The sequence below is a fragment of the Eptatretus burgeri genome, chromosome 9, assembly GCF_056783735.1.
Source record: "Eptatretus burgeri isolate ZD-2024b chromosome 9, Ebu_testis_v1, whole genome shotgun sequence".
NCBI lineage: Eukaryota > Metazoa > Chordata > Myxini > Myxiniformes > Myxinidae > Eptatretus > Eptatretus burgeri.
In genome coordinates, this window is record NC_140969.1 from 38,192,234 (window position 1) to 38,218,470 (window position 26,237).

Here is a 26,237-nt window from a genome sequence, read left to right on the forward strand (position 1 = left end):
AATGTGTTCTTCTCCGGGAGGTTACTGTATTTTCACAAGATTTCACAACTATACTCCAAAAGGGTTCTTTCGGGGCCCATGGAACTTGGGTAATTAGAGATGCGTGTTGACCCCATATGAATCCTATTTGTGCAAAGTGCCCCCACTGGGTTTTGTCTTGCGTTTTGTTCTGCCAAGCCACTTCTGTCTTTTCTGCATTTTCTGACGTCCCCCCCTCCCAACAGGTTTTATCATAGCATAAGACCATCGAATCGATTTTATTTCCTCGTTTCATTCTATCAAATCATAAGTTTCCTCGGCTTGGACGCAAGACAGTTCTATGAGCTGCTGTGGCTGGATGGTTGTCAGCCCTCTGGAAATGAGTGGTGCGGTCTTGCCAGGTTCCTTTGAAAATATCTTTACCTTATCTAGTTCTTGGTTGTATGTTTTCCCCAACCTTGCGTATTCACCTGCTTCCATTCTTTCTCCAGCCGCTCCCCTCCTATGTCGCTGTGGGGTTGGTACTGGTTCATTTCCGTGTCCCCCTTTGCCACGGAGGTGTATACGGTTTCTTTGGCTTGAGTGTGTTGCCTAGTGATAGGTCCCCCCCACAAAGGAGTAGTGTCAGTACCAGGAGTTGCATATTGTGTCGTCAAAGGTTCTGTCACTGTCTCCGTTACTACAAGGTTTACAGCATGCCACTGCACTGAACACTGCAGTCAACTGCAACATAATGACAAGTATTTGTGTAAAAGATTATTTTTAAATGATACCTCCGTACGAGGCTCCCACCATGACTAGAGCTTGCAGGACTGGAAGTTGCTCTGGGTGCGTGGTGAGTGGACGTGAAGGCCAGAGACCTTACTGTACACTACTGTAGATTTTGATCAGGCAAGCATACCTTCCATCCATCTCCTTGTCTGACGGCCTGTAAAGTGTTCTGGTGTTCGTTGCCCCATCTTGCGGTTCTGGGGCGCATCTCAATCTGTTCACCACTCTTCCTAACTCCCCTGCACTATGTCTGTTACTAACTGCCATTGAGATGTACGGTGTTAGTCCTTCTCTGTGCTTCATTAGTTCGCGCTCTCTGGCGGCTTGTTTCACCTCCACTGCCGCTCCTTCCTTCCCGATCCATCGGTTGGTTTTCATCAGAGAGCGTTTGACGGTGTAATCTCTATGTGCTTTGGCCACGTATTCATAATCCTGCCCTGTTTCATCGTAGTAGACAGTGAGTGCAGTGCAAAGCCAATTCCATTCCAGATCGATGTCGTTGCTAAGCAACCATTCCTCTACATCCCTTTAATTCCGCTTATACTTCCCAAATCCAATGAATTTATCCTGACAGATAGAGGCTCATATAAAGACAACAGACATGCTTTTCTGTCCGCTTCCAGACAAACATCTCGACCCTGACAGGCAGAGAATCGAAACGCTCCCTCGTCAAGGCCCACGATGGCTGCGTGTTCAAACAGCACGAGCTCCGCCCGTAATTTTTCCCAAAAACACCGCATCATCATGTTTCCCAAAAACACCAAAACATCCTGATAAGTGCGTAGCCTACCAAACGTCCTTGTTCTTGGATGTCTGACATGTAAACAAGGACAAATGTGTCCAAGAGCCACGTCCTAAAGGTTTTGTCTTCACCAGAAGAAGAAGAAGAAGAAGAAGAAGAAGAAGAAGAAGAAGAAGAACAACGCGGAGCTCTCTTAGAGCCGGCGTTCACTACGCGAGACGCGGCTAAAAGATAAACCCACTTTAAATAAAATCCGTTCCTTGTTCAAAGCATTTAAATCCCCCTTTCCATCTGTTGTAGTAATCAACAATAAACCTTTTCGATCGGCTTTATTCTCACAAAACCCATACGCATATCTACAACAACATAAATATACATAGGGTAAGAATAACAAAATACAATAACTTGTACACATAATACTGAAGGCAAACTCCATACTCTAATCCCAATTACATTCCTCAGAGTACACCATTCCTAATACAGTATACTACATACCATTACTGTTCCAGCACGACCCTCCACGGAGCACGCGGCATACGAGTCATCACCAGCCACCGAGTCATCACCAGCCACCGAGTCATCACCAGCCACCGAGTCATCACCAGCCACCGAGTCATCACCAGCCACCGAGTCATCACTAGCCACTGACCCCCATACACAGTGCTGCCACATCCGCCCAATCTCCGTTGCCGCTAATCACAGTACGGCACTTCATTACCACAACACCATCCATCCTAAATCCCTCGGTCCTGCGCCTCTTCCGCGTCTCTTTTTTTTTTTTTTTCTCTTTTCCTCTTCCGGTCACGAAGCCCAATCAACAACAACAACAACAACAACAACGACAACAACAACAACAACAACAACAACAACAACAACAACAACAACAACAACCGGAACAAACATATATATATTACAGCCTTGTTTCAAAGCATTGTCGCTTCCATGTTCCGATAGCGCGTGCACTCGCCTCGAAACACAAAATCGAGCGATCCTTTGAAACGTCAACGTTAATGTCCTTATTAATTAATTTTACCACAAAGCTATCTCTTTAAAATCTAGTTTGTCCACCATATTCAAAATCAGCCGCCTCGAGAAATTCTTGTACATTGCTCCGACAAGCAGGCACGTTCACAGCAGGGTGTTAATTGCACTTTCAAGTTTGACAAAGCGCGCTGGGCCCATGCGTGATTACGTCATCACGCACTCACATGAGCAATACGTCTTATCAGCGCGTTGGTTTTTACCATCAAACTCACGGAACAAATATTTGACGACATCTCAAATACGTTCGTTTTAAATCGGAATTTTTACAGAATCCTAAGAAGGGCGTCCCCATCTTGTAAAATGTGCTAATCCATTTCGTAAACCCTCACGATAAGCTGTCCTTCGACGGGACGATTTCGTGCTTTCGGCGCGCCTGTTAAATCCTATGGCACGTCATGTGACTCGCAAAACCCCATAAAATAAGTTTTTTTCCCAGATTTACGAAAGTCAAGCATAAAACATGCTTAATGACCCCAACAATGAAACCAGAATTGAAACTGACGTTAAAACGAACCCGTAACGTCGATCAGCCTTACGAAACATGCAAAGTGGAAACAGAACTGAATTTCAATTTGAAATCAAAATGATGCTCCGTGGAGACCATCCATTTATCACGTACAGTGTTCAAAGCCAAAACAGCATACAGAGTTTATCGGACCATGAGAAAATCCGAACGTTGGTCCATTTGACATCCCATTTGACAAACTGTCTGCTGAAGTGGTTTTAATTATTCAATTCCCCATCCAGTTCACACACACACACACACACACACACACACACACACACACACACACACACACACACACACACACTCTCTCAATGACATTTTCCCATCACTGAATTAACAACACGTGCAGAATCGGTCATCATGGTCCTTCCTCCAGATTTGGTGTGCGCAATTCACCTCGTCCAAAGTCTTCACATTGACGATGACGACCCATCATTATCTCCATACAAACATACAAGTTGTTCCACACATACAAGTTCCAGGTTGGAACACTCAACTTACGTCTAACACAAAACTCAACCTTCCCCACCACATTGTATTCACAAATACATCCAAACAGGTAACTTCTACAAACAGCCCTTCTCCTGGCTCATTAACCTTGTGTTCTTTTCCCGTTGGTTCAAGATTCCCTCTGAATCTAATCGCTTACGTCCTGTCTCACTTTGTGACTCCGTTAGCCACGCTGCAAACGCTCTCCAGTGTTTTCCACTTTCACCGATAACTTTAAGTGTTGTTCCTTTGGGTAACTCTATGTTCTTTGCAGAGTTATTCCCCATCTTTTGTTCTTATCTTACCAACCGCCTAATAGCTGTAAATCGTTTCTCCTTTTACGTCGGGACCGAAATCCCTTTCAATCAGCCGCCTAATAGCTGTAAATCGTTTCTCCTTTTACACCGGGACCGAAATCCCTTTCAATCAGCCGCCTAATAGCTGTAAATCGTTTCTCCTTTTACACCGGGACCGAGATCCCTTTCGACCCGCCGCCTAATAGCCTCAAACCCAATGAAGGCCTCTAACCTTCCCTCTCTTGGTACAGGATTCCAACCTGTTTCCTCCTTATTTCACACGGATACCTTTATCCTCGACCCTTACCGGTTCTAACATACGGCCTGCCAGCCCTCTTTGTGCCCTTCAAACAAACCGCATTCGAATCACCTCATATGTTTTACCGTTACAGTTCTTGATCCGAGCAGATCCTGGAGCTGCGTCCAGCGGGGCACTGCCCACCAAGTGTACAGTTTTCACCTAACTAGGGCTCCCTGTCTTAGGTGCCCTATACGTGCAATTTCCACGTACCTTTAGCTGAACCCTTGTGATCGCTGTACACCAAGTGGAGTCCCGCCGTCCACACCGCCAGCATCAGTCGCATCCCATCCTCGTCGCCAATTGTTATGACTCTTCACTCGGCCGAGTAATGACAGAGTCGAATGAGGGTTTTCGAATGATACGATTTATTTCAGAAGATGGCACTACGCATGCGGAATGCAGCCCAAAGGCCCTTCAGTCAGGTGCCCCCGGACCACATTGAGATTCTTACTTCAAAACAGTTGTATATATAATCACACAAAAGCAGAAATGGGTGTGGACTACAAGTGTGTGCTTAAGGGATAAAGAAATAAAGAAATAAATGCGGCAGTGGGCTTCTTTCCCCCCTCCCTAGGGGCCCTCAGGGAAGTTGGATCAGTCAATCCTCAGATTCGCAACCCAACAGTTCATCTTGCAAACTAATAACTTTCTAAGACTCCTACACCCCTACACTGGCACCTGCTGATAGCAAAGGCGAAACTCTGGTGATGACTAAGAACAGGAATGTGTGGGATATCAGCATACACAGTTTTCCCAAGGACATGCTGTTGTGCAGCTGCAGAGCCATAAAGGGTTATCAAAGACATAGTGAAAACAGCATGATACATTTAAAGCAACATTTTAAAGCAAGGTTTGAATAATACACAATTACAAGCAAGGTTAGAATCCCGACAGCTGATTAACACACAGCTAATGGTCCAAAATATGACCACCTAGCATATCATCATAACACTTGTCACCTAACCAACTCATCCACCTAGTTTTGTTATAATCCATCCATAGCTTTTTGAAATATTATGCAATATATCTTTTTGGCCTCATTTCTCAATGGTAAAGAATCACTTAAAAAAATTCTAGTATCTGGATCCGGATCTGAATCTTCACAAAAATCCAATTATTTTGTCCTTTTCACACACACAACCTGTGCACCAAATTTCGGCTGAATTCGACAACAACTTTTTGAGATATCCTGTTCACAGACAGACAGGGGTGAAAACATAACCTCTGTCCACCTTCGGTGGTGGAGGTAATGAATAGGGAGACGTGAGAATTATTTTAAAATGATTTAAAGGTAATCAGTATAAATTTAAGGTCATATTTAACAATTTTTTATTTTTTGTAGACATTGTCGAGGCTCGAATGAGAGCTAACACACAACGCACAGCGTGGGGGGGGGGGGGCATGAGACAAGAGGTGATGGAGTGGGAAGGACAAAACAGTGGGGAACAGAGACATTAGGAGATCTGTGGAATGGAGAGGGATGGGGCGGGAACACGGGGTATACAAGATGGACATTACAGGGACTTTCAGGAAGGAAAGTACGGAATTTGAAGGAGGTGGGTTTGGGATGGATTAACGGGGGTAGAAAAGATCATGGTTTTTGATGGGGGACAATAAGAGGTGGTGGTGAACAGTTGTTTTGAAGGCCTGGAGAGAAGAATGAGATTGAAGAAAGTGTTGGAGTTCATTCAAAAGGTGGGGAAAAAGAGGAATTAAAGAGTGAAGGTGAGCAGTGATTCGTGATTTTGGTAGTTTTACCAGAAGGGGGTTGCTGGCGGACGTTGAGTGCTCTGTAGAAATATGGGGGAGGGGGGGCATATTCCAGAGAGAGTGGGGGGGGGGACTGGAAAGGAGACGGTAGAAGACAGAAAAACTACCGACCTGCCTGCGGTGACAAAGTGAGAGGCCCAAGGACTCAGCCTCACCGTGGGAGATACGAATGATCCGAAATGCCTTTGTTTCCACAGCGTGAAGCCGAGAAAGGTGGGAGACAGGAGTACCAGCCCAGAGGGTAGAGCAGTACTCCATCAGGCTGTGGACGAAAGCTTTGTATGTGGTCAGGAGCTCAGGTGGGCCGAGGAAGGACTTTGCATGATGGAGGATTCCCAGGAAAGACTATGGCAGTTAGTGAGACCCATAAGCTTGAATGAAAGGACTTCTTCCAGAGGATTGTTGAGAAAGTAGATGGGGTGGGGGTTGAGGGGGTTCCAAATAGTCTTTTCGGAGAGACATAATAAGAGTGTGAGATTTGTCAGGATTGAAAGACATTGTCCACGTGTTGGAGTAGTTTGTGATTTTATCCAGATCTGCAGAGAGCGAAGAAGCTGCTGCTTGCCGATCTGAGGGATGACAGATGGTACGGCAGAGGGCGGAGTCATCAGCAAAGAGATAAAGAGGATTTTCCACAGAGTTAGAGAGATCAATGATGAAAATCAGAAAAAGAACAGGGCCCAGAACACTGCCTTGAGGAACTCCAGCCTGGACAGGAAGAGGGGATGAAAGAACTCCATTTAGGGCCACACGTTGGCTGTGAGAGGAGAGGAAGTCTGCGAGCCATGAGTGGAAATGGATTTGGATACCATAAGAAGAGAGTTCGGTGAGCAGGGCAGGGTGCCAGACCGTGTCAAAGGCACGTGATATGTCGATGGATATGGCTCTGATTTCATGCCTGGCATTGAGGACCTCCATCCATTGTTTGGAGAGCAGAAGCAGCATATCCAGGGTAGAGTGACCTGGTCTGAAACCAAATTGATGATCGGAAATCAAGGCATTGGAGAAGAGGAAGGATTTAATGTCTGAAGCGATGATGGATTCCATAACCTTGCTGATGATTGGGAGAAAGCTGATTGGTCTGTAGTTGCAGTGATCTGTTTTTGCACCTTTGTTATGCAGTGCGGTCATGTTTGCTGATTTCCAAGCAGATGGCAGATGACCATGAGCAAATGAGAGGGTGAATAGAATGGAGAGAGGGTGAGCCAATGCAGAGGAGCAGGTCTTTAGGACACATGGGCTGATGCCATCTGGACCGGTTGCAGAATCTGAGTCGAGGTTTGACAGCAAGTTTTCCACTTTGTCAGAAGAAAAGGACACAGAGTCTAGGGACAGTTGTGTGCGACTGGGTAAGGTGGGTACAGAAAGTGATGGGTTTCGGACACAAGATTTCAATGCAAATGCCTAGCTTAGGCATTCAGCTTTTTCACATGCGGTATCAGCAGTGCGGCCATTTGAGGTAAGGGAGGGGATGGAGAGGGAACATTCACCAGAAACAGACTTAACTCGACGCCACCAGGATTTGGAGGAGGGAAACGGTTTTGAGAGTTCAGACTTGAGATTCGAAAGATATTGTTTTCTGGCTCTCCTTAGGGTAGATACACACTTGTTCCGAGCTTTCTGGAAGGGACTGAGATTACCCTCAGTTGGGTTTGCTTTCCATGAGGCAAAGGCAAGTTGTTTCAGGACAACTGCCTCGCCACAAGCTTCAGTGAACCATGGGCGGGAGGAAGGGTAGGAAGATGAGAGTGGATAAATCTGTGCATGAGCGAGAGCAAGTTTCTTTGAAAGAATTCCCAGGATGAGTTGATGTTGGAGAAAGTAGCAATAGGAGACCAGTCTTGAAGTTTGATGGCTGCTTGGAGACCCTGCCAGTCGGCCTGAGTGAAATGCCAGACTCGACGGTTCTGATGTGGTTCTCTGATAACAGCCAGAGAGATGTCCACTTTCACAAGTACATGGTCAGAAGAACCGATTGGAGTGGAGGAAGAACAGCAGATATTTTGAGGGAAATTTGTCAAAAATCAGATCTGGAAGAGATTGAGTACCATTGGTTGAGATCCGGGTCGGGAGGCTGACCGATTGAGTCAGTCCCAATGAGTCGCAGAAGTCTTTTGCTGAAGTGCCATGACAGGTGACAGAGGTACCCACACCTAGCCAACTGGCATGATGACAATTTAAGTCGCCACATATAAGAAAAGAGAGTTTGGATGAGAGGATCGAAGTTGGTCCGTGTTTTCGGATAGTGAGGTGTAAATGGAGTCATCACTGTTTGGTGGACGGTAGAGTACACATATTAACATGAGGTGGGAGTGGAGGGAAGCCGTAGCCAGGGGTATTCCTAGGGGTGTGGGGGAGTGAGGGCAGTGCATGAGAGTGAGGAAAATTTATTTATTGTTCAATGAAGTAGTTTCTGGTTAGGTAGATGAGGGAAGTACAGCGGATGTAGAGATGGGACTTTTAAAAGGCATTTGGTAAGGTACCACATGAGAGGTTGTTCGCTCAGGTGAGGGCTTGCAGAATGGCTGGCTGAGCAACTAACTGGATTCTTGATAGGAAAAAAGAGTGGCTGTGTGTATGAGAATGTCTGTCTGGAAGGATGTAAGGAATGGGGTACCTCAAGGATCAGTACTGGGACCATTGTTATTTGTAATTTATAGTCCAAGATCCAACTCTCAAAAGGGGGCTAGAAATTTGGTTTTGTAGCGCACACAGTGCAGAGGTTTGACTTCATATTGTTCGGGTGATGTCTTCCAAATATTTTCAGGTACGATGTACAGTTAGATTGTGGTATTAAAAAAGTTATACAGCTTTGTTTTATGAAGGGAAGTCATGCTCTGAAAATGACATTTTCAAGCATTTGCAATAAGAGGGTACATGTGTTCAAATAACCATTAAAATGTATTATCTTTCTGATTATACTCAAGCTGGTATCAAATATGAGTCATTGAATGCTCCTGCTGTCTAGACCTTTCTGAGTTGATCCTTTATTCATTTTAATATAATAGACCATGTTGAATAGCACGTATATTATTGTGGAATGATTAAAACTTGTCAAAGTCATTGTTTAATTCATTGTTTGTGCACACACATTGTGGTGACTCATTAATTTTTCTTTACATTTTGCTAATATCTATACTAATAAATGCCAGTATGTGTCCGTCAGTCAGTCCGTCTCCTCCATAACTCCAAAGCCAAGAAGCCGAGCACCCCCAACATTTGCATGCATACCAAGAGAACTCCAAGGTAGTGCAGGAATGAAAATTTGGTGTTTGGGTTCATTTAAACACCCCTTTTGAAGATAAATAACAGCCTTATTTTATTATCCTTTATCAAGGTGTTATCCTTGGTTACCTTGCTGTCCCTCGTTGGGGGTCTTAATTCGCCATTTCTTTTGGCCTGCTCAACAATGCCTTGACTTGGAACAGGCCGCAATGGTTTCTTAACGATAAAGTATGTTTTTCACTTGCCTCACCCATATCATCGAATGCTTGGTCATCATACCTATGAATCGCTGGATTCATTGCAATGCTTATAAACGTCTTGAGATGACAGCGTTCATGGCTTTATTGCCATAACCTCAAGATTCTCTTAATCTGAGGCAAGTTTCAAAATTTTTACTTCTTTATTGACTTCAGCAGTAGTTCCAACTGCTAAAAAAAAAGAAGAAAGTGTTCATTTGTCCACTTCGGACATTGCTTGACATTCCAGGCATCTCCAGGTGCATGGTGTTAAAAAGACCAATCGGCGATTGCTAATCGCTTGCCAAGCCAGCCGTTCCTTATCAACCATTTTGTTGGGGTGCTTGCTTGAGTGCTTAAGTCACTTGGTAAGCTTGGTTGTTCGTTTCCAAGCCATGGCCATGCATGGTAAAAGTATTAACACTGTCACTGAATATATCGATTGACATAAACAAAGTTCAGTCCCGACTCACCTGCATTTGGCCTCGCGTTGTCATGTATGGGTCCCTCGGCGGTGGCTCGCTCGCCGAAAATGTGCAATTTTATTTTGACATTTCTCCTTTTTGTACAATGATCTATCATTATACGAACTGTCACTTCGACATAGATCAATACATGTAAAAAAAATTCAACGTTTCGTTTTAAAAACTTTCTTAAACTGTTTCATTTAAGTGTTTGCTTGGAGAACTCTTCAAGCTTCAATCTCTACAAGCTTCCATTGTGATACCATGGCGCAGTTCTCCGTGGGGTCATCTCCAGAGCTAGGAAGGCAAAATTAATTAAACTAGTACGTGCCCATAAAAAAAAAAATAATAATATATAAATATTCAAACCACGAGCAACAAACAACAACCACACAGGCCGTTTCTTCGCTCTCGCGTGCCCGTATGTGCGTGGCCCGGAAGTTCGCATATTATTAGCAGTTACGATTATTCGCAATTTAGTTTTAATAGCCAATTATTCAATTAGCGCCAATGTATTTTACCTTTACACAATGTCGTGGCAAGGAAAAACAAAAAGAGAAGAGAAGAGAGAGAAAAAAAATTTACTTCCTGGTTCGGAGCATACCAGCACTCTGATGTTACCGAAATTTATGCACCGTCTAATATAAAAACGATCATAACTTGGGGCATTGTGTTTATCTATAAATGCGCAAAAGAAATCGAGAAATTATTAGAATACACGGTCATCATTATCCGGAAGCCCGTACGTTGTAACCCGTAATGGCGAACGCGGCTGAGCTTCCCTTCCCCATCGGTCACGCCCACGCAACAACGTGTCTTGTCATTGGTTTGGTAAATAAATGGCCATAACTTGGGAAGCACTTGTCCGATTAATATCAAACCTTGAAAAGGCACATCCTTAGGTCCCCAGCAATATACCTGGCAAATTTCAATTAGATCGGACTAGTGGTTGTCGAGAAACAGCGGTCACACACACACACACACACACACACACACACACACACACACACACACACACACACACACACACACACACACACACACACACACACACACACACACACACACACACAGATTGCTGGAATTATAGATAGATGATTACAATGAGTAAAAAATGTTTTCAGTTGTTACAAAGCAATGAATCACCACATCATGGCAGGATAGCTGATAGGTACACATGCTCGCTCTAAGCTGTCGAGCCTGGGTTTGAATCCCGACCCAGCTCGAAACTGTCATCCTGGTATTTCACAGGCAGTGTGTGCAACAATGTGTGTGCCATCTCTCGGATGGATGTTAAACAGGACATCACATCTGCTGGAATCCCCCCTCTCCCCTTCCTCACTCTCCCCTCACTCTCCCATCCCATTTCTCTCTCTCCTCTCATCTCATCCATTTCGCTCTCTTACCTCTCTCTTTCACCCTCCCATCCCTCTATCTCTCTCCCATCCCTCTCCCTCTCCACTACCTCTCCCTCATCCCTCTCACTTCTCTTTCTCTTTCTCTTTCTCTTTCTCTTTCTCTTTCTCTTTCTCTTTCTCTTTCTCTTTCTCTTTCTCTTTCTCTTTCTCTTTCTCTTTCTCTCTCTCTCTCTCTCTCTCTCTCTCTCTCTCTCTCTCTCTCTCTCGCCTTCTCCCTCTCTCTCTCTCTCTCTCTCTCTCTCTCTCTTTGTGCAGCATTCTTTGGCTCGAAGAGCATGGGAGGAGTTGATTGATTTCTATAATCCTAGCCACCTGGGTTTAATTGATTAGGTGAGAGCTAATCGGTTATTCCCTCCTTTCACAGGTGTGTGAGAGATGTGAGTGGGTCTTTATTTTTCATTTATATGTGGACTGCTTTTGCCATTTCCATGTGGTATATGCTTGGGAGAGTGGTGTATGTTTCTGTCTGCACTGTCGCTGATGATTCGCCAACAAGCGATGAAACTGGTCTGGCAGCTGAGGTTGTGTGTAGCATTGGGATTCTCATGTATGTAATAGTTATGAATGTCTTTACAGCTGCAGATGAACTCTGGGAAGGGTTTGAAACAGTAAAGGGCTTATCTTGAGTAGCTTTTCATGCTTTATTTATGCAGCTTCTTTTGGCTTGAAAAGCATATATATATATATATATATATATATCTGAAAAAAGTTTGGGTTATTTCCACTTTTGTGGTGCTATTCCCCATTAAACATTTGTGCGAAGTTAGAAGTGTACAATATTGATAGATAATAATTAATATTTCTGTGAATGTCAATTTAATATTACAGTTACCTTTAAGTCCTGTATATAAAATAAATTAGGATATTGAAAAAGTTTTATTTTTGTGATACATATTATATTATCAATTATTATGTCCGAGTAATATCTACTGCTGACTTGATTACCTCTGCCACTGAAGGTGGATGGAAGTCACCCTTGTCTGTCTGTCTATTTGGTTTTGTTCATAAAATATCTCAAAAAGTTGTGGACGGATTTGGACGAAATTTGGTCAAAAGCTTGGGGATGTGAAAAGGACAAAATGGTGAGATTTTGGTGTCGATCCAAATCCAGATCTGAATCCAAGAATTTTAAAGTGATTTTTCATCATTGAGAGAGAAGATGGAGCCAAAAACGACAAATAGCAGGATATCTCAAAAAGTTGTCTATGGATTCGGCCGAAACTTGGTTGATAAGTTGGTTAGGTGACAAGAACAACCCGATTAAATTTTAGTTCAGGTCCGCATCCAGATCCGGCCTATCAGTGAGATACAAAACGTAAACTAATCAGCTTGGCGGAGGTATGTGTTCTACTGAGTGCCCTTATAGTTTTCTTCTTCGATTCGTCAGACCAGAGTGCACCACAAAGAAAATATACAGGAAAGAGTTTGTGGATTTTTGTGCAAGAAATGATAAATTATTGAAGATATCAACACCAGTTACATTAATGCGAATCACAAGAAACCACAAGAAAAGTTGCAAACCAGCGAATATCTGAAATTATTTTTCATAAGCTTGTTTCCTTGCTTGAAATTCCATGATTGGGTTTAGAATGGCGCAAAGGAAACAACTTTCAACAGAACAGCATGTGAAGATCCAAACTCTGTGAGAAGAAGGGCACTCTCTGCAAAAGAGCTGAAGATCTCATATAATGGTGTGAGGTACACTTGGCAATGCCTGAAAGAAGCTGGCTCGATACAAGACAAGAAAAGGCCAGGAAGACCAAGAAGAACCTCTCCAAGGCAAGACAACCATTTGAAGTTGCTCAGCTTACGTGATCGAAGAAAATCAAGTCAGCAGTTGACAAATGAAATGAGAGCAGACCTGAACATTAACATCTCACCCAGCACTGTGTGCAGAAGGCTGATTGCAGGAAATAAACCACTGCTGAGACCACAGAACAAGGAGAAAAACTGACAATTGTAAGGCAACATCCAGATTGGACGACTGAACAATGGAATCGGGTACTCTGATCTGACGAATCGAAGTTTGAACTTTGTGGAATGGAATCGGGTACTCTGATCTGACGAATCGAAGTTTGAACTTTTTGGATCTAAGAGATGCCAGTCTGTATTCCGAAGACCTGGAGAATGTTATGACAAGCAATATTTGCAGCCTACTGTTAAACACGGGGAGGCTCTGTGACTGTCAGGTCAGGTCAGGTATGTGCCAGAACAGCGAGTCGCTGCGTCCACTTTCCGCCGGTACTCCAGGGGCCTCCGACTGGCCTTCCCCCAAGCAGATGCCAGGCCCATCCCCATCTCCTTGAGATGCTGGTCAACCTGCTGCAACCATGAGGCACGTGGTCAGCCCATTGGCCTCATCCACTCACGAGACTCCCTCGCTGAGAGAATCTGGTGAGCAGGATCAGCTTCAGGAAAATGAGCCACATGTCCATAGAGCCGCAACTGATGCTCACGGACCATGCAGGTAACAAATGCCATCCGAGTCTCTCTCAGCAACTGCTCGTTGGACATAAAATCTGACCAGCGATAGCCAAGGATTCTCGGAAGAGACCTGGTACCAAAGGAATTAAGTCTCCGTCTCAGATCCTTGGTCAGAGTCCAAGTCTCGCATCCATAGAGCAACACTGGAAGCACCAAGGACCTGAAGACTCGGACTTTCGTCCTCCCACACAGGTACCGGCAGCGCCCCACCCCATGATGCAGTGAATCCATGACTCCCCAGGCCTGACCCAGACATCTATTGACCTCTGACTCACAGCCAGCAGAGACATGAATATCACTGACAAGGGAAGTGAATCTCTCCATGACCTCAACATCCTCACTACAAACAGGCACAGACAGGACAGCAACATCCAAGATGTCATTGAAAGCCTGGATTTTAAGGCCCAGTCACACCTTGACGTTTTAGCCAGCAATGGCAATGTATCAAAATGTAAAACGCTGGCTTACGTTGAACTTTTGATGTTTTTTTTTAGGATTCGGACATATTCATAACGGGTTGGTCGTATGCATAACATATTAGTAACGGACACAGAACGTTTCCTTGTCTTATAGATAACTTATACCAACGAATGCTTAGCCTGTTGTCGGCGTTCACAACCTATGCCCAACGATAGTCTAACTTATGCAGAGCGCGCTGCACGTATCGCCGACGATGACGTGACGTAGCCTATTAAAAGGCTGCTGCACAACGATTCAAATCATAACCGCTGGAGAAATGGAAGTGTCAACATCGTAGTCACACCTTGGCGATCTTGGCAGCGTATGCCAACCTCTGAAAAATGTGTCAAAAACGCTGGCGCATGTCGAATACGGAATGGGTAAGTTTGGTATGCGTGAATAGAACGCTAAAGTACGCTATCATATGTCGTATTAAGTGGAGTACGCCTTGTAATTATAAACGTGTTAAACATTTTATGAGGTACTTGCCGTATGAAACACGTTCCGCATGCGATGGGAATAAGTTGTACGCACGATATGCCAACATTGGCACACGTCGACATAAGTTACTTGGAAGGTACTCATAAGTCGAAACACGTCAAGGTAATGGTTAGCGTCAGTGTTCCAAACTGCATGGTTTTTTTGTTTTTTTCTTCGGTATGACGGTGATGTTGACACTTCGATTTCTTGTGCGGTTATGATTTAAATCGTTAAGCAGCAGCCTTTTAATTATATTATAACTGCACTACAAATCGAAGTGTCAAAATCACCGTCATACCGAAGAAAAAATAAACCAATGTCACCCGCAGGGTGACCCGTATCTTGCCAAAAGGTGACCACGTGTGACTTCTTTAAGGTCACACTGAGGTGAACAGAGCTGCTATCCACCAGGAGCGACTCCTTGAGGAATATCTGCCTACGAGAGATTCCGATGAGAATCGTTCTACAGAGTAACGATGAAAAATATGCTTTTGCCTCATAACGTCACCAAATGACATCATAATGTCTCAAGCTTGAAATATCTAGAAAGCACTCATCGAGGTGTTCAATTTGAGGTACTACACAATATGGTTCCTAAAACTTGAAAATTTGACCTTGGGGTCAAATATGTTTGACCTGAGGCGCTAACCATGAAGGTCAAGGTCAATCGCCACCAAAAATTAATCAGCTGAGCGCCAGACCATGAACTATATTCCCATGAAGTTTGAAGACGATCCGATCAAAATTACTCAAAAAATAAGGGTTTCGTCGACTCCCCTGATTTGCGACAAAGTGACCTTGACCTTTGACCTTGACCTCCAAAATTTTATGCGCTGAAAGGGACCTCTATAGGCCTCTGATATGCGAAGTTACAAAAATTTCCAATGATAACTGTGCTCTGCAGAATTTTTTATATGTGATTACAGACAGACAAACAAACAAACAAAAAAAAACATACAGGCTGACTAACATATCTTGCAAAAACTTCGTTTTGGCAAGATAAAAACAAAAAAAAACATGGAGTCTGCAACACTGACGCTAACCATTACCTTGACGTGTTTCGACTTATGAGTACCTTACAAGTAACTTTTGTCGACGTGTGCCAACGTTCGCATATCGTGCGTACAACACGTTACTCATGGGTTAGAAATAAGTTTTGGGTACGCTAAACATTACCTCGACGTGTTTCGGCTTATGAGTAACTTACAAGTAACGTGTGTCAATGATCGCGTAACGTGCCTACAACTTATGGCCAGCGATATGCGGAACGTGTGAGTCATACGCTGGCAGAAGTCTTAAAATTTCAAGCATTGAAAATTTGAGGACAACCAAAAAGTACAACGTTTAAAGCCAGCGTAGTACGACGTATGGCAGTGTTTTTCAGCGTGCTCTCAATGATATCAAAACTTACCCATAACGTATTCGACGTGTACCAGCGTTTTACACAAATTTTTCAAAAATCGGCATAAGCTGGCTAAAACGTCAAGGTGTGACTGGGTCTTTAGTTTTGACCCAAGAAACCTGTAATCCCAGCGGCTCCGACTCCTCATTCAGCACCTCGAGGGTCCCCAAAAGGATATCTAAAGTCTCCGCAAAGATGACTGCATCATCTGCGAACTGCAAGGTACGAGATATTGACATTCCCAAACGATGCACCGCAGCTTGATCTTTCCGACATCCTCCCTAAAATCCAGTCCATACAAGCGCTGAAAAGTGTGGGTGCCAGTACACACCCCTGACGAACTCCAGTAACAAATAGAAATAAGTCAGAGATGGTACCACCACACTTCACAGCACTCTCAGTACCAGAGTATAGTTCAGACATCAGATTGATCAGTTTTGGTGGCACCCCACGAAGACCAAGAATCCTTCAGAGGGCATCCCAATTCACTGAATCGAGCGCTTTACAGAGATCAACAAAGGCTGCAAGCAACCCCTGCCGAAACTCTTGTCTGCGTTCAGTGAGGACATGAAGAGCAAGGATACTGTCAATTGTTGACCTCTTTGGTGTAAAGCCTGACTGCTCTGGACGCTAGTGCTCAAGCAGATGGTGGCGAACCCTTTCAAGAATTATCCGAGCAAAGACCTTGCCTGGCACTGAGAGCAGCGTCACCCCTCGGAAGTTGTTTCCAGTCTTGGCGATCACCATTCCCTTTCCAGAGAGGGACAACAAGGCCCCTCTTCCAATCAGTTGGAATGATGCGTGTATTCCAGGCAGAGCACAAAACTGCATGCAATGACACGAGTGCATCATTTCCACCAGCCTTGAGAAGTTCAGCATGGATGCCACAGATCCCTGGAGCTTTACCCCGTTTCAACCGGGTCACCGCAGCCCGTGTTTCCACAAGCGAAGGTGGACCACAGTTGATTGGAGGGTCAGCAACAGGTATTGTAACACCCTTGACGTCCAACTCGACAGCTGGGGGATCAGCCTGGTACAACCGCTCAAAGTAACCGGCCCAGCGGGCCTTCACTTCAGACTCCTCTGTCAAGAGCCTACCACTCTCTGCTCTAACTGCAGCGCTCCGAGGGATGGGCTTGGATGAACGCAATGTGCGAATTCCCCTGTAAGCGGGACGAGAATCACCTGTATTTCACCTGTGACTGTCTAGGGTTGTATCTCAGCTTTTTGTGTGGAAAAAAACTTGTTAAAATCAATGGGACACTAACAAAACGAGAAGTACAAGCAGATACTGCAGCCACATGCATTTCCTCGTGGAAATCGTTTAATCAGAAGAGGATTAATTTTTTCAACAAAATAATATTCCAAACCACACTTCCAATATAGTGAAACAGTATTTGGAGAACAAGGTTACAGCTGATGTGCTCGCCATGTGTTAGAATGGCCATTCCAGTCTGGACATGAGTCCCATCAATGCCATATGGGATTGCCTGGAAACAGAGAAGAACAAGAGGAACACAACCAACCTTACACAACTGCAGAATGGACAACAGAATATTTGGCACAACATTCCTGTAAGAGTGCCTCAGTCACATACAGAAAGCATGGGTAAAAGAATGATGGCACTGAAGGCAAAGTGTGGATGGACACACAAAGTATTGACTGATACTGTACAATCACACTGTTCTTAACATTTATTGAAGCAGTTTGTTTCACATGCATTTATAAAGGGTCTTAATTTACAGAAATAGCACATGATTGTTATCACTGTTAATTTGATGAATTTATCCAAAAGTATGAATATCATTGGAATAACCCAAACTTTTGCACAGTACTGTGCATTAAAAAAAAAAAAAAACATATATTGTAACAGCCATGGGATCGGTATGGCAGCCCGGTTATATTTCCGCGGTTCATGTCAAAACGACTGCAACTGCCAACTAAGTCCACAGCCCCAAGCAATTTCCCAGATGTGTTTGTCATGTTACAATAATCGTTGGGATTGTGTATTTAACCGAGTGATGCACTTATCGGCGCTCGCAATCTTCCGAATCTGACGAGAGCAACCGTAGATCATGATCGCTCTGAGCCGGATTGAGCCAGCTCATCTAACGATACCAAAATCACCAAATGAGACCACCACAATGAGCATAATCCAACCTCGAGACCAGGTACAATTTATTTAACAAGTAAATGGCATGGGAGGATCACATGAGGCAATAACAACCAGTATGCAATGAACAAATATAAATGAATCGGTATAATAAACCTGGTTATACCTTTCCACCTTCGAACAACCCAAATGTCGCAGATTGCTTCACAGTTCTTATCTTATGACCGTTTCACTCACTTGGCAATAACACAGTCCAGGGAATACAAATAACAAGGCCGATAGGTCGATTGCAAAGCCGGAGGCAAGCTATGCAGGAGTCCAGAAGCAGAGTTATTGGAAGCTCTCTCGTGCAACCTGGCATAAAAACTCAAACTCCATAACTGTTGCTCCCTCAAAACCATCTTCGCTCTGGGGATAAAAGGTTCACAGCTCCGGCACACTCAGCTCTGCACATTCAGAGACAGGTGTTCTCCTTCCTCCTGCTGTTCCTCCACATGGCTGCCTCTCCTCTCGGGGTAATTCTCGCTCGCTCGGCTTCCACGTCTCTCTGTCTCTCTGTCTCTCTGTCTCTCTGTCTCTCTGTCTCTCTGTCTCTCTGTCTCTCTGTCTCTCTGTCTCTCTGTCTCTCTGTCTCTCTCTCTCTCTCTCTCTCTCTCTCTCTCTCAGAGCAGCTGTAATGGTCACCTCTCTGTGTCAGCTGAGTCACGCCAAATGACTTCAAAATAGCTCCCTCTCCTTCAAAGCAGCCATTATCAGCCTCGTGCTGGGCCGCATGAGCGAGCTCCAGTGTTGAGGCAATTGCCGACTTCCTCAATGCCGTTTTTTCCCGATAAATAGCTCCTGTGGTGAGGCTAACGGCCAGCTATTTCAAAGCAGATTGGCCACACCTGCACATTCTTATGGCTTGAGCTGCAAAGTTGTCATATGCTATTTGTAAAGACTTGTAAACAGAGGAAAGGAACATTAAAAACATACAGTCAGAGGTTTTAAGAGGGTAGGACAAAACAGAAGGACAGGGAAAAGAGACATGTATCTGCACATACACAACACATATCCATTGCACAAATAGTACTTCACGCTTATATAAACAAATGCAAAGAAATAACTATCGTTCTACTAAACATCTTAATTAACCCCTAAAGATTATTCCCACAACAGTGTGTGTGTGTGTGTGTGTGTGTGTGTGTGTGTGTGTGTGTGTGTGTGTGTGTGTGTGTGTGTGTGTGTGTATATATATATATATATATATATATATATATATATATATATATATATATATGTATTTTTATTTATTTATTTATATATTGTAACAGGATTTGAACCAGGGTCCCAAATGACACTCCTGACTATGAGTGTTAAAGCGTGAAGCAGCGACCTCAGCAATGTCTGCGACCCTATAGGTCCTATTCCCAGCCCACTGGGTTGAGGCCCGCAAGCTAGCTGAGCGATATTTAGAAGCTTCAATGGTTGAGCTCAATGAGTAGAGTTCTAGACAGACACGCTGGCAACTCAGGGGGCTTGCGACTCGAACATTGTTGTTTCCAAAATGTGTGTGTAAATGTAACGTGTTTGCTCTTCTAAATGGGGTTTTTCTAACACAGCTCCATTGAGCAATGCTACAAAGACAAACACAATGAAATGCAATCAATTTACTTACGACATCAAGGGATGGGGTACACTGATGTCAAAATGATACAAGAAGCAAGTTACATAAGTACTGTAACGATGGACTTAATTAATTAAGTACAACACAGGCCACACAACCGATACGAAAGGTCGACAACATCACACACACGGACCTCCTGTGTAATCCAGGGTAAGCGAAGGGAAGCAAAACAAAAATAACAACCTTTGCAGATAATTCCAACAAACAGGAGATTAATTGGAAGCGAATAATTGGGTTCAGGCCTGTTTTAAGGGGGCCACCGGTGATTTCATGCATGCTGGTGTGAGCGACACTTGGCGAGAAGAAACATTAATGGACCAGTCATCCCGCTCTGACATATTTCTTTCTTCCTCGACCCTTTTCATTTCCTCTACCTCCTTCATGCAACACAGCATTTCCTCTACCTCCTTCATGCAACACAGCATTTCCTTCATAGAGTTCATAGAGGTCGAGTCTTACATACAACAGCATGCTGAGGCTGATCACACTCTGAAGCACGGATCATTTCAACAGTGAAAAAAGAAGAGCTACTGTCTTCTTCCTCTCTTTCTCTCTCCTTCAGCCAGAAAAAAGGGTTGAATCCTTTCCACAGCTGTGTTTGTGCACACCACTATTAAGGCCCGGTCACACCTTGACGTTTTAGCCAACGTATGCCGATTTTTGAATTTTTTTTCTAAAACGCTGGCACACGTTGAATACGTTATGGGTAAGTTTTGATAACATTGAGAGCACGCTGAAAACACTGCCATACGTCATTGTATGCTGGCTTTAAACGTTGTACTTTTCGGTTGTCCTCAAATTTTTTCATGCTTGAAATTTCACGACGTATGCCGGCGTATGACTCACACGTTCCGCTATGCTGGCCACAAGTTGTATGCACGGTCTGCGATCGTTGACAGACGTCAACACATGCTACTTGTAAGTTAATCATAAGTTGAGACACGCCGAGGTAATGTTTAGCGTACCCGAAACTTATTTCTAACCTATGATTAACGTGTTGTTGGCACGTTACGCGATCGTTGCCACACATCGACAGACGTTACTTTTAAGTTACTCATAGGCTGAAAGACGTCGGTATAATGGATCGTCCTTGCGTCAGCATCCACGGCCACGGCCAGGCCACTTGTTTGCAGAATTCTTCAAACTTTTCTTCGGCATGACGAGGATGTTCACACTTCGATGTCTAGCTTGGCTATGATTCCAATTGTCCATCGGCAGCGTCTATTTAAAATAGTCGAGTTTGAGCGTTTTAACACGTTCAGAAGAAACGCTTCAAATTTCAAAACCCCAGCGTCAAAAAACAAAGGCGAGTGACAGCAATTTAAATCGTTCATTGTAAACAATGAAAATAGCTGAGTGGTACCGTTTAAAAGTCGTTGAGTGTAAAAAAAATCCAATTGTTGAGCGCAAGCGTCTACTTTCAATAGTGGGGTTTGAGCGATTTAGCACGTTCAATAGAAACGATTAAAATTTCCGAGCGCCAGCGTCAAAAAACAAAGGCGAGTGACAGCAATTTAAATCGTTCATTGTAAACAATGAAAATGGCTGAGTGGTACCGTTTAAAAGTCGTTGAGTGTAAAAAAATCCAATTGTTGAGCGCAAGCGTCTACTTTCAATAGTGGAGATGCAGCCATTTAAATGGTTGAGTGGCAGCCTATGAACCTACCCGTGGACACGCGGACGCAAGGAGGATCCATCATAACCCACACCCTCCCCCTCACACTCACCTACTACTGCCAACATGAACAAACTACTACTAATACTAATACTAATACTAATACTGATACTGATACTGCTGACATGGACACTGACTCAAAAAGGAACTCGAAAACACTGTTGGGTTCCCTTTTATGAGCAGCATTTTTATATACCAATTCCCAAAACTGCTGGGAACACGTCTTTATATGGCAGTTGTAACCTAGAAACACGTTCATTTTTTTTTTTTGTCGACCGGAAGACGTCATTGGAATACGTCTACATACGTCGATGTGTGTTGGGACTACGTAAAGAATTGGTTCAAAGCACGTCAAACACAAGTTAGAAATAAGTTTCGCGTAAAAAAGACATGACCGCGACGTGTTTCGACTTATGAGTAGCTTATAAGTAGCGTTTGTGGACGTGTGTAAGCGTCCACATATCGTGTGTAAAACTTATCCCCATCGCATGCGGAACGTGTGTCATACGCCGAGTAGGTCGTAAAATTTTGAACATGTTTAAAATTTCTTGACGGACTCTACTTACTACGACGTATGATAGCGTACTTTAGCGTTCTACTCGCGCATACCAAACTTACCCATACCGTATTCGACGTGCCCCAACGTTTTAGACACACCTTTTGTTACGTCGGCATACGCTGGCAAGATCGCCAAGGTGTGACCGCGATGTTGACCCTTCAATTTCTACGGCAGTTATGATTCGAATCGTTGTGCGTCAGCCTTTTAATAGGCTACGTCACGACATCGTCGGCGATGCGTGCAACGCGCTAAGTTAGACTATCGGTGGGCATCGGTTGTGTAGGCCGACAACAGGTTCAGCATTCGTTGGTATAAGTTATCTATAACACAACGAAACGTTCTGTGTTGTTACCAATGCGTTATACATAAGACCAAGTCGCTATGAATACGTCCGAATCTTTAAAAAAAACATCAAAAGTTCAACGTAAGCCAGCGTTTTACATAAATTTTAACACGTTGCCATCGCTGGCTAAAACGTCAAGGTGTGACCGGGCCTTTAATTAAAATGCCACGAGGAGTCAAGGGAATGGATACAGGGGAAACTTTAAGTAAAGGGAAATAAAAAGGAAAAATAAATATAAAAAGGTCTTATTTCTGATCCAACAGCTGACCTGGTATTTCTTAACTAAAGGCCCGGTCACACCTTGACGTTTTAGCCAGTGATGGCAACGTATTAAAATGTATGTAAAACGCTGGCTTACGTTGAACTTTTGATGTTTTTTTTTAAAGATTCGGACGTATTCATAGCGACTTGGTCTTATGTATAACGCATTGGTAACGGACACAGAACGATTCGTTGTGTTATAGATAACTTATACCAACGAATGCTGAACCTGTTGTCGGCCTACACAACCTATGCCCAACGATAGTCTAACTTAGGCATAGCGCGTTGCACGCATCGCCGACGATGTCGTGACGTAGCCTATTAAAAGGCTGACGCACAACGATTCGAATAATAACTGCCGTAGAAATGGAAGTGACAACATCGTGGTCACACCTTGGCGATCTTGCCAGCGTATGCCGACCTAAGAAAAATGTATCTAAAACGTTGGGGCACGTCAAATACGGTATGAGTAAGTTTGGTATACGTGAGTAGAACGCTAAAGTACGCTATCATACGTCGTAGTAGGTAGAGTACGTCAAGAAATTTTAAACATGTTCAAAATTTTACGACGTACTCGGTGTATGACACACGTTCCGCATGCGATGGGGATAAGTTTTACACACGATATGTAGACGCTTACACACGTCCACAAAGGCTACTTATAAGCTACTCATAAGTCGAAACACGTCGCGGTAATGTCTTTTTTACGCGAAACTTATTTCTAACTTATGTTTGACGTGCTTTGAACCAATTCTTTACGTAGTCCCAACACACATCGACGTATGTAGACGTATTCCAATGACGTCTTCCGGTCGACAAAAAAAAATAAATGAACGTGCTTCTAGCTTACAACTGCCATATAAAGACGTGTTCCCAGCGATTTTGGGAATTGGTATATAAAAATTCTGCTCATAAAAGGGGAACCCAACAGTGTTTTCGAGTCCTTTTTGAGTCGATGTCCATGTCAGCAGTAACAGTATCAGTATCAGTATTAGTATTAGTATTAGTAGTAGTTTGTTCATGTTGGCAGTAGTAGGTGAGTGTGAGGGGAGGGTGTGGGTTATGATGGATCGTCCTTGCGTCCGCGTATCCACGGGTAGGAGACATCTTTTCACCATTGTTCGAAGTTATTCGCGGCTAATTTTTATGGGGCTTTTTCAACAATGAGCTATAGCTTGTTTTTACGATTTAGGTCTATTCATAACGGGTTGGACAAATGCACAATGAACTAATAATGTGCATAGAGCGCTTTGATTACTTATAGATACGATATACCAATGAATAATTATCGTGAAGCCGGCGTTCACAAACTATGCCCAACGATAGCCTAACTTAACCATATCGTGTGGCAGTTTTTCTTTGCCGGTGACGTAGGGTTTGCTATTCATAGGCTGCCACTCAACGATTTAAATGGCTGCATCTCCACTATTGAAAGTAGACGCTTGCGCTCAACAATTGGATTTTTTTACACTCAACGACTTTTAAACGGTACCACTCAGCTATTTTCATTGTTTACAATGAACGATTTAAATTGCTGTCACTGGCCTTTGTTTTTTGACGCTGGGGTTTGGAAATTTGAAGCGTTTCTTCTGAACGTGTTAAAACGTGCAAACTCGACTATTTTAAATAGACGCTGCCGATGGACAATTGGAATCATAGCCAAGCTAGACATCGAAGTGTGAAAATCCTCGTCATGCCGAAGAAAAGTTTGAAGAATGCTGCAAATAAGTGTCCTGGCCGTGGCCGTGGATGCTGACGCAAGGACGATCCATTATATCGACGTCTTTCAGCCTATGAGTAACTTAAAAGTAACGTCTGTCGATGTGTGGCAACGATCGCATAACGTGCCAACAACACGTTAATCATAGGTTAGAAATAAGTTTCGGGTACGCTAAACATTACCTCGGCGTGTCTCAACTTATGATTAACTTAAAGTAGCATGTGTTGACGTCTGTCAACGATCGCAGACCGTGCATACAACTTGTGGCCAGCGTAGCGGAACGTGTGAGTCATACGCCGGCATACGTCGTGAAATTTCAAGCATGAAAAAATTTGAGGACAACCAAAAAGTACAACGTTTAAAGCCAGTGTACAACGACATATGGCAGTGTTTTTCAGCGTGCTCTCAATGTTATCAAAACTTACCCATAACGTATTCAACGTGTGCCAGCGTTTTAGAAAAAAAATTCAAAAATCGGCATACGTTGGCTAAAACGTCAAGGTGTGACCGGGCCTTAAGACACGTTAAACATCATGAATCGTCCGTCATCCATATTTTGTAAACTATTGACATCTCCATGCACTCCCACAACCACAACAATGTATACAAGAAAAAAAAATTCAGAAAAATGTAAAAACATAGAGGGATGAAATCAAAAAATCAACCAAACAAGGTCGGAATGACACCACAATACGACACCACAATTCTCTTTTGGATTACCATCACAGCATCTTTTGACATTTTACTTTTGTTGTTTCATCACACTAGACTAATTTATCAACACAAGTAGATAAGTTTAAATTAGAATGAGATAGGTACCTGAAAGTTATGGAGAAGAGGGGTAAAGGGATGTTGGCAGGACTTTTTGGTATCTTGAGCATTGATGGGTGATTGTGTGCATCTGTGGAGGGTGTTGTTTGTGGGGGTCTCATCAAGGGGTGTTGTGTGTTTTTTACCCAAGCCCATGTCCCTCCCCTTAGGGGGGGGGGGAATTGACAAAAAATACAAAAAAAACACTTCATTAAAAAAATTTTTTTGCATTTTTACCCTTGCCAAAGGAGAGGGCATTGCATTTGGGGCCATTTGTTTTGTCTGTTTGTCTGTCTGTCTATCCGCACAGAACTTTCGTGTTTTTCTCCGCAACCATTTGTCGGATTGAGACGAAATTTTCATCATTGGTGCGACTATTCATGCAAAAGTTTTAATGATAATTATGACGTCATAGGTCACGTGGTGTGGCAGCCATATCGGAAAAACGGAAAAACTTTGGACCTCTGTATCCCTGAAACCGCACCAAGGAAAAAATTGAAACTTGGCACATAGCAAGTACTGATCATAGGGAATGAGTTTGATATTTATTTTTATGACATCAAAGGTGCCCTCATTATGACGTCATAATTGCAGATGTAGAACGCCACATCCGATCAGTATGAAAAATTTTGAGGGTCATCTAAGGATAAAATGGTCCACAGAAAAAATAAATTCATTATGTCATCGGTAACGTGATTCGACAGACATATTGTTTAAAAATACAAAAAAACCTTCAAAATCTTCTTCTGTGAAGTGGCTGAACAAATTGAGACGAAACTTTACACGTATGACCACCTGTCCATGAGGAACAAAAGGTTCATACATATGATATCATAGGTCACATGGTTGGCAGCCATATTGGATTTACCCAAAAACTTATAAAAAATACACCACTCAAAAGAAGTCCTGGTGAGGTTCTGCAATCTCTGATTGCTCTTTTTCTTGTATTATTTTGATCTTGTGTTGATAAATTGTTGTGGTGTTGATGTGGCGCAGGCATGATGGGCTGAATGGCCTCCACC

The 26,237-nt window shown here is 43.4% G+C and overlaps 1 protein-coding gene across 8 annotated transcripts in view; it reads right to left on the reverse strand.

The window, feature by feature from the left end:
• The window catches only part of LOC147019931 (cilia- and flagella-associated protein 263-like), a 152,041-nt gene that overhangs the window by 11,538 nt on the left and 114,266 nt on the right, over positions 1-26,237 (reverse strand). The window contains exon 7 of one of the 8 annotated variants that reach the window (XR_015061580.1): positions 17,483-17,558. The exons of the other annotated variants lie outside the window; for them this stretch is intronic. The gene's annotated coding sequence lies outside the window, so the exon portion shown is untranslated. The remainder of the gene's footprint in view (positions 1-17,482; positions 17,559-26,237) is intronic. 8 annotated transcript variants of the gene reach the window in all.